This window comes from Bos taurus, chromosome 14 (assembly GCF_002263795.3).
Source record: "Bos taurus isolate L1 Dominette 01449 registration number 42190680 breed Hereford chromosome 14, ARS-UCD2.0, whole genome shotgun sequence".
Taxonomy (NCBI): domain Eukaryota; kingdom Metazoa; phylum Chordata; class Mammalia; order Artiodactyla; family Bovidae; genus Bos; species Bos taurus.
In genome coordinates this window covers 30,453,481-30,462,262 of record NC_037341.1, presented here as the reverse complement: position 1 = coordinate 30,462,262, position 8,782 = coordinate 30,453,481, and the positions used below count along the sequence as shown (strand labels likewise).

At 42.9% G+C, this 8,782-nt stretch overlaps 3 non-coding genes across 3 annotated transcripts; all 3 read right to left on the bottom strand.

Moving 5' to 3' along the window:
• Positions 1-3,196: 3,196 nt before the first annotated feature.
• On the bottom strand, positions 3,197-3,269 carry TRNAA-AGC (transfer RNA alanine (anticodon AGC)). Its single transcript has one exon. It is a non-coding gene; the product is annotated as a tRNA-Ala (tRNA).
• Positions 3,270-3,402: 133 nt separating this feature from the next.
• Positions 3,403-3,491, bottom strand: TRNAY-GUA (transfer RNA tyrosine (anticodon GUA)). The gene is given in 2 exon segments: positions 3,403-3,438; positions 3,455-3,491. It is a non-coding gene; the product is annotated as a tRNA-Tyr (tRNA).
• A 490-nt stretch (positions 3,492-3,981) lies between these two features.
• TRNAY-GUA (transfer RNA tyrosine (anticodon GUA)) lies at positions 3,982-4,075 on the bottom strand. Its single transcript has 2 exons — positions 4,039-4,075; positions 3,982-4,017 (listed from the first exon to the last, which is right to left on the bottom strand). It is a non-coding gene; the product is annotated as a tRNA-Tyr (tRNA).
• Between the last annotated feature and the right edge of the window lie 4,707 nt (positions 4,076-8,782).

The following is an 8,782-nucleotide window of genomic DNA, read 5'->3' as shown; positions in this document are numbered from 1 at the left end:
TTACCAGGTTAGAGAAGTTCTCTTCTCCCTCCCTTCCAAGTTTGCTGACAGTTTGAAAAATCAGGACTGGATGTTGAATTTTGTCAAATGCTTTTTCTACATCTACTGAAATGACCATGTAGTTTTTCTTCTTTAGTATTATGATGAGTTACATTGAATTTTGAATGTTGAACTAGTTTTGTATTCTTGGAAAAAACCCACTTGGTTATGATGTATCTTCCCTTTTATATATTGTTGGATTTAATTGGCTAAAATGTTGAAAAAATTTGCATCTATATTCATGTAGGATATTGGTCTGTAGTTTTCTTGTAATATCTTTGCCTGGTTTGGGGATAGATAATGCTGGCTTCATGGAATAAGTTAGACAAACACCCCCTCTTCTTCAGTTTTCTGGAAGTCTGTGTATCATTAGTATTTCTTCCTTAAATGCCTGATAGAATCACTGCTAAAGGCATCTGGGCCTGGTGTTTTCTTTATGAGAGAAGTAAATGAGTTAACACATGTGAAGTAATTAGAACTGTGCTTGGCTTGTAGGAGGTGCTCAATAAATGCTAGCTGTTATTTTTGTTTAATTCATCATATTTTCAATTAAAATAATAAATGTTTAGTATAGAACTTAGAAAATATTTTTAAATTTTAAGGAAGAAAAAGTCATAGTAATCCTACTAGTCAAAGATCTCTAGTGTTAACATTTTAGTGCATTCTTTAGTGCTTTCTGCAGATAATTTATGCTTGTTTATATTGCTCTGTACATTCTTTATTCACTTAACATTCGATTATTAACATTTCCTAAGTCAATTCCTAAGCCATAAAATTAAAAGACGCTTACTCCTTGGAAGAAAAGCTATGACCAACCTAGACAGCATATTAAAAAGCAGAGACTTTACTTTGCCAATAAAGGTCCATCTAGTCAAGGCTATGGTTTTTCCAGTAGTCATGTATGGATGTAAGAGTTGGACTAGAAAGAAAGCTGAGCACCAAAGAATTGATGCTTTTGAACTGTGGTGTTGGAGAAGACTCTTGAGAGCCCCTTGGACTACAAGGAGATCAATCCGTCGGTCCTAAGGGAGATCAGTCCTGGGTGTTCATTGGAAGAACTGATGCTGGAGCTGAAGCTCCAATACTTTGGTCACCTGATGTGCAGATCTGACTCACTGGAAAAGATCCTGATGCTGGGAAAGATTGAAGGCAGGAGGAGAAGGGGATGACAGAGAATGAGATGGTTGGATGGCATCGCCGACTCAATGGACATGAGTTTGAGTAAGCTCCAGGAGTTGGTGATGGACAGGGAAACCTAGCGTGCTGCAGTCCACGGGGTCACAAAGAGTCAGACATGACTGAGCAACTGAAGTGAAAGTCAATAGACATTCTTAATAAATATAATTTCAAAGGCTGTACTATTACATGGTCATAACTCATTTAACCATAATTAACCATAATTTTGTATTTTTAGAATTGTTTACTTTTCCTGCACCAGAGGTCAAGCATTTCTTTACTTCACTTCCATATATATTTAGATAAACACACATAGAAACCTTCAGAATATCCCCTCCAGTCCTTCCGTCTATGGTGTGCAGATAACATACACTGATAACAGTTCATGTTCATTGTGTGATTACTACGTGCCAGGCACTGCAGTAAGGACTTTATAAGTTATATCTTAATTAAGAGTAGTTCCATTATTATTATCCCTGTTTTACCAATGAGGAAACTCAAGCACCAGGATGTCAAGCAACTTGCCCAAGGTCACCCAGCGAGGGATTGACAAAGACAAGAAAGTCTGTCCTGTTTCACAGCCCATGTGATTAACCACTCAGCAGTAGTGCCTCTCAGCTTATACTTTCAGACTTTTTATATGACTTCCATCCTACACCTGATTTGCTGATCCTAAGACTTTGAGTTCTCACCCCGCTCACTTGCCCCAAATGTGTGTTCTCCACCTGGCTTTGCGGTGCATTCCTTCCTATTCCTTATTACCCATTTCTTGCTCTTGTAGTTATTTACAGTTTCACTGCCAGCTCCTCTAGTCAGCCAGCTAAAACCCCTATCATCCCAACCAGAAATTGGGACATATATCTGATAAAAGGATTCTTTTTCCTACTTTGTAAATTTGTTTTCACAAAAATAATGATAGAGTTTAAGTCAATCATTATACATCCAACGAAGAGACTTTATTGAAAACAATTTAAAATGGAGGCTGCCCTAGAAAATGAAAGATATGCCAATAAAAAATGGCAGGTTGTACCCACTGATAACAAAAATATACAGGTTGTCTAGAATCCTAAAATGGACATAAATAAAAGTATTTTCATTTCTTAATTGTTAACCCTCACAAAAGGTATTATTTCTGCCTTTGTCTAGAAGGTTTATATTTTGTGTTGACAACCGGCAGTATGGTTTGCGCAGCTTTTTCATGGCTATCGTATGGGAAATTATGATGAAAAGACTTTATTACCAGGAAAGGCTTTGTGTGTGTTCTGCTAAATTTCTGAATCTTTCAGTGACTGTGTGTATCTGTGTTTGTTTTTGTCACATCTTTGTTTAACCAAACAGGCTACACTCTAGGGCAGCCCAGTTGAGTCCTTCCTGGTGGTGGTCTCTAGTTAATTCTCCAAAGTTACTTCCCAGGTGGGAAATGACGTTAGAATCCTCAAACAAGAAGCCTCTGGGTCCAGGGATTTTCCCACTTCCTTATCTGTCCTCAGGTACCCCTTCCTTTATTGTATCTGTCTTGGATCTGCCAAGAGCCAGGCATCCCACTATATGCAGTTGAGATGGACAAGAACAGTCCTCTCCTCCCAGGCTCAACATTAAGTTTAAAGTAGCCAGCGTCCTTTTCCAAGTTCTGGGTTTTGTTTTGTTTTGTTTTTCTGTTTGTTTCTCTGTCGGTTCCCCCTAACGATGGGCAGTTTAGGCTCATATGGGTCCCTTTAAGTGCAGCCATCGATCCGGCAGACGTGACTGCAGTCTGTCGACAATTTTGGAAAGAAAAAGAACCAATTTCGTGGGTCTAAAACTTTTAAAATTTTAAATATACCCCTGCAAGCACCCGTTAGCCCTTGCCTGGGAAGTTTTAGTAGCGGTAACCTCAAGAGCTCGCCTAGCTTCTCACTTGCCCTACGGCTAACTTTCAGCTCTACTTAGATTCGAATGAGAATCTAAAGAAAAACTACCACCCGGAGACCAAGAGAAAAACTGGAGGATGCGGGCATCGATCCCGCTACCTCTCGCATGCTAAGCGAGCGCTCTACCATTTGAGCTAATCCCCCACCGCTGGCCACGGCTGGTTATCTCTTCCTCTAGAGAGAGATCAGAGCTTTTACAAGAGAAGATAAATATTCGTGACCACATTTTTGACCTTTCTTCATAGTTTAAGGCCAAAGCAACAAAATTAAGACCCTCTCCTTCGAGCCGGAATCGAACCAGCGACCTAAGGATGGCCGGCGACATACGTCTACAGTCCTCCGCTCTACCAGCTGAGCTATCGAAGGGAGCGGAAGAACGCTCTCTCAACTTATCCTGGTAACTTTGACTCGGGTTTCTACGCTTCGTGTACTTTCGTTTCCTGGGCACAGGATCCCCCTTGCTGATCTCCCACCTCCTCACGGCCGCCGCCACGAGCACTCGCATCGCCGACCTCGCCTGTGCTCTGAAGCCAAGGTTGGGGGGCTGGCCCCGGGGACGCGGCGTGGCTGTTTTGTGACTCAGGGGTTCGGAAACGCCACAGACGCTTTAGAAACGAGCAGAAAACCTTGACCCGGCAGCCGCCCCGCGAAGAGTTGACTCTGCTCCTCTGGGAACTTGGACTTCATGTCCCTGATTCTGGGATTCGCAAAAGATTTCACACCCAGGAGGCTGCCATAGACCAAAGCTGCCGCGAAAGAGCTCTCACCTGTTTTCTGGGACGTAATGGATTATCAGGGAAACCCCTGCGTGGAAAGGATGATAAATCAGAGGAGGCTCGACAAAAGTACATTTGTCTCCTTCGAGCCGGAGTCGAACCAGCGACCTAAGGATGTCTCTCGGCTAGAGTATCAACTACAGTCCTCCGCTCTACCAACTGAGCTATCGAAGGGACAGCCGAGACGTGGACCCCGCCCGTTGAGATTCAATACAGAAAAACCGGAGCGCGTTTGCCTAAGAGATCACACTGAGCATGCGCAATGGAGAGAGCCAGACAAGAAGGCGGTCGTTGGCGGAGCTTTGTTTTACGCATGCGCACAAAGACCGGCCGGCTATGGCTCTCTGGACGCTGTCTGACTCCTAACTTGGGGAAAAACTCCCAACTCGTGTGTTAAAACTGAGACACCCCCCTTCCTCTTCATCCCCTGCGTGCCTGCTGCCCTTTTTCTTTACTCCCTTTTCTTAGGGTAGTTACTGTCGGGTGTGGCTTCACTATTATGTAACGTTCATGTCCCCTGAGCCCCTCCCCAAGTGAGGGGCAGTGGTGCAGGGTGGCCCCAGATTCCTATGTTGAAAACCTTATGCCCAGTTGATGGTATTAGGAGGTGGAGCTTATGGGAGGTGATTAAGTCGTGAGGGCTGAGCCTTTATGAATAGAATTAGTGTCCTTATAAAAGAGGCCACAGAGACATGCCTCTCTTCCAGTCATGAGAGGATACAATGAGAAAGGTTGGCTACATACGATTACGTCCTTCCTTCGTAGGGTCCCAGTGAAAGATAATAAAGATATGCAAGAAGAAGAACTCACACATGGAAAACAAAGCAGGTGCAATGAGCAAACTTCAGGTTTTAAATAATTTCTGGGATTGTGGAAAGCAAATGAGTCTGAAAGGATGCATGTCCCAAGATGGAGAAAAATCACAGTTCAGAATATACACAATCTAGAAGCTTGCAGAAACAGAACCATTCTCCCCACGGGTCTCCCCAAGAGGTTTCAGGCACAGAGGCAGGTGCTCAAAGTTCAGAGGCCCACAAATCCCAGGTTGACAGTGATGCAGCAAGTCAATAAAGCAATCAGACAACTTAGGAAAAACGAAAGAGGTCAGGGGGGTTCTAGGAAGATGATCTTTGATGAAGGAATGGATTATTTCACAGTAAGAACTTGCAGATACGATAAAGGCATGTCACTTTTCTCAAAAAGAAAACCAAAACTAATTAGAAATTTCTAAAAAAACAAAGCAAGTACATAGAGCTTTATAAAGAACTCACCATCTAAATATATGGGAAACTGAAATCTGGGATGATTTTGAGAAACTAATGACCTGTGTTGTGGGCTAACTTGTGTCTCCCCTTCTTATATTGAACCTCTGGCTTTCAAAATGTGGCTTTATTTGAAGATAGGCCCTTTAAAGAGATAATTAAAATGATGTTGTTAGGGTGGGCCCTCATCGAATATGACTAATGTCCTTATAAGGATTTAGGAAGAGAGAGAAACACCAGACATAGACAATCGTGTGAACACATGACAAGAAGCAAGCATCTGCAAGCCCAGGAGAGAGGCCTCTGAAGAAATCAAACCTGCTGACTTCTTGATCTTGATCTTCTAGCCACCACAACTGAGAAAATAAACTATTGTTCAAGCCAGCCAGCCTGTGATATTTTGTTATGGGAGCCCTAGCAAACCGATACAGAGATAGTGAGGAAAGAGTAACATGCTTTCTTTCCTGTACTGTTTGGTATTGTTTTGTTTGACCACATCCAAATACGTGTGGGGCAGTCAGTCCCATGAGCTCAGTTCAGTCCCTAAGTCATGTCTGACTCTGCATCCCCCAGGGACTGCAGCACCCCAGGCTTCCCTGTCCTTCAGCATTTCCCGGAGTTTGCTCAAACTCATGTCCATTGAGTCGATGATGCCATTCAACCATCTCATCCTCTATCAGCCCCTTCCCATAGTTGTCATCTAGGACAGCATTTAATGAAAATTACTTTTAAATGAAGGAACTGGTGCCCAAAGCTGTGAAATAACTTACCTTCAGTAACAAAGTTGAACAATGGCAGATAAGATCTCAGCTTTCCAGAGTCACCAGCCAGGACTCCTTCCTTGGCACTACTTGTCACCAGATGGGCACTTGAGTTAGAGTGACTGGATGCTGGACTGCTCCCTGGGAGGAAGGAGGTTGAAAGGCAGTTTCTGACGTCAGGCAAGAACAAATGACGACCAGGACGTTCTGGGAGTAACAAAGTGTTCCATTTACTAAAGGGAGCGCTCTTCTTATCTCTCAAACACAATGATCAAGTTTCTAAAATTTGTTAACAGTGATGCTCCATGAAAATCATGCCAAGGTATCCTGAGATCTGAAAAGCCCTTGTTCAACTTGGAAAAATACCTTACACATATCCGCTTGAAAGTACTTTCACATTCTTCCTTTTTAATTAAGGAAACCGTTCTACAGATCACAAGGCCCTACAAAGAAAGGTTAAATAATTTCCTCAGGATGACCCTCCAGACTCGGGAAGCAGAGTTGAATTCGGGTTTACTGAGTCCTCATCCATGGCTTCCTGTAAATATTTACTGTCTCCAAGAAGGTTGTTTGTGAGAAACCACAGAGGTGCTATTTCCAAGGTCAGAAAGGGAACTGTTCCAGGGGAGCTACAGTTGATTCTTGTTTTTCATGGTAGTTAGGGTCTATGAAGACACCACAAACACTGATTTAGTAAATACTGAACCATTGCTCCTGGGGAAATATAGGGCTAAGTTCCTGTGAGCCTCTGTTCACAACATTTTCATCATTAAGTGATCGATACACAACCTTGTTTTATTCATGCTTCTGTTAAGACACCTTATTTAATACGCAACCTTGTTTTATTTATGCTTCTGTTAAGATACCTGCATATTTTTGATGCAGTAACATTGAACTCATGCCCAATAGCACTATTACTCATACCTGGAAGAAGCTTATCTAACATACATATTTTCTCTATAAGGCACAATATAACCTCTTGTGCTTAGAAACAGGAGACAGCTCTGTGCTTTTAAGAATTTTAAACAATGAGATTCAAATAGAAAGCACACACCAAAAAAAGTGATACTTGTTTACAGTAAGAGGGCTGAAACAAAAAGAATGTTATCTTGTTATTCTCTGCTGGGAGCATGTACCCTGGGCAGCTGGGATCTTTTGCTGTTCTGTGTGTCTCTGCAAGTGACCACGAAAGCACTGTGAGTACTGATATGGGGGGTTATAAATGAATAATAGGGAAAGGAATACATCAAGGCTGTATATTGTCACACTGCTTATGTAACTTATATGCAGAGTACATCATGAGAAACACTGGGCTGGATGAAGCACAAGCTGGAATCAAGATTGCCGGGAGAAACATCAGTAACCTCAGATACGCAGATGACACCACCCTTATGGCAGAAAGCGAAGAAGAACTAAAGAGCCTCTTGATGAAAGTGAGAGAGGAGAGTGAAAAAGTTGGCTTAAAGTTCAACATTCAGAAAACTAAGATCATGGCATCTGGTCCCATCACTTCATGGCAAATAGATGGGTAAACAGTGGAAACAGTGTCAGACTTTATTTTTTTGTGCTCCAAAATTACTGCAGATGGTGATGACTGCAGCCGTGAAATTAAAAGACGCTTGCTCCTTGAAAGAAAAGTTATGACCAACCTAGACAGCATATTAAAAAACAGAGACATTACTTTGCCAACAAAGGTCTGTATAGTCAAAGCTATGGTTTATCCAGTAGTCATGTATGGATGTGAGAGTTGGACTATAAAGAAAGCTGATAACTGAAGAATTGATGCTTTTGAACTGTGATGTTGGAGAAGACTCTTGAGAGTCCCTTGGACTGCAAGGAGATCCAACCAGTCCATCCTAAAGGAAATCAGTCCTGAATATTCATTGGAAGGACTGATGCTGAAACTCAAATACATTGGCCACCTGATGGGAAGTACTGACTCATTGGAAAAGATCCTGATGCTGAAAAAGATTGAAGGCAGGAGGAGAAGGGGACGACAGAGGATGAGATGGTTGGATGGCATCACTAACTTGATGGACATGAGTTTGAATAAACTCTGGGAGTTGGCAATGGACAGGGAGGCCTGGTGTGCTGCAGTCCATGGGGTCGAAAAGAGTCAGACATGACTGAGCGGCTGAACTGAACTGAATGAATAATAACAAGTAGGCAAATTCGCAAACCTGGAATCTGTGATAATGAGAATTGATTGTTTTATTAAGCCACACTAAACCCTGAATTATATGCCAGATCACTACATCTGAAGATCTTAATGAGACTAGCCCACAGCTCCCCACCTCCATTAAGGTGGTTAACAGGAGCCACTTGTACTACAGGGAGATGGCAAGACCAACCCAGCCACATCCCAAGGCTCCACAAGCCTCTGCAAACTCGTTTAGTCTTTCACGCTCAGGGAGAGGAGGGCTCTCATCTTGTTCACACAGTGTCTTTCCCAAAGGCATGATTTGAAGGGTGGGAGTCTGGGAGGATGTTGCAGGGAGATTTCCTTTAGAGATTCATATTCCTTTAACAAACATTTATTTAATCTCTACTGCTGCTGCTGCTAAGCCACTTCAGTCATGTCCGACTCTGTGCAACCCCAGAGACGGCAGCCCACCAGGCTCCCCCGTCCCTGGGATTCTCCAGGCAAGAACACTGGAGTGGGTTGCCATTTCCTTCTCCAATGCATGAAAGTGAAAAGTGAAAGAGAAGTCGCTCAGTCGTGTCCGACTCTTAGCGACCCCATAGACTGCAGCCCACCAGGCTCTTCCATCTATGGGATTTTCCAGGCAAGAGTACTGGAGTGGGGTGCCATTGCCTTCTCCGTTAGTCTCTACTATGTGTTAGGTATTGTATTGCTC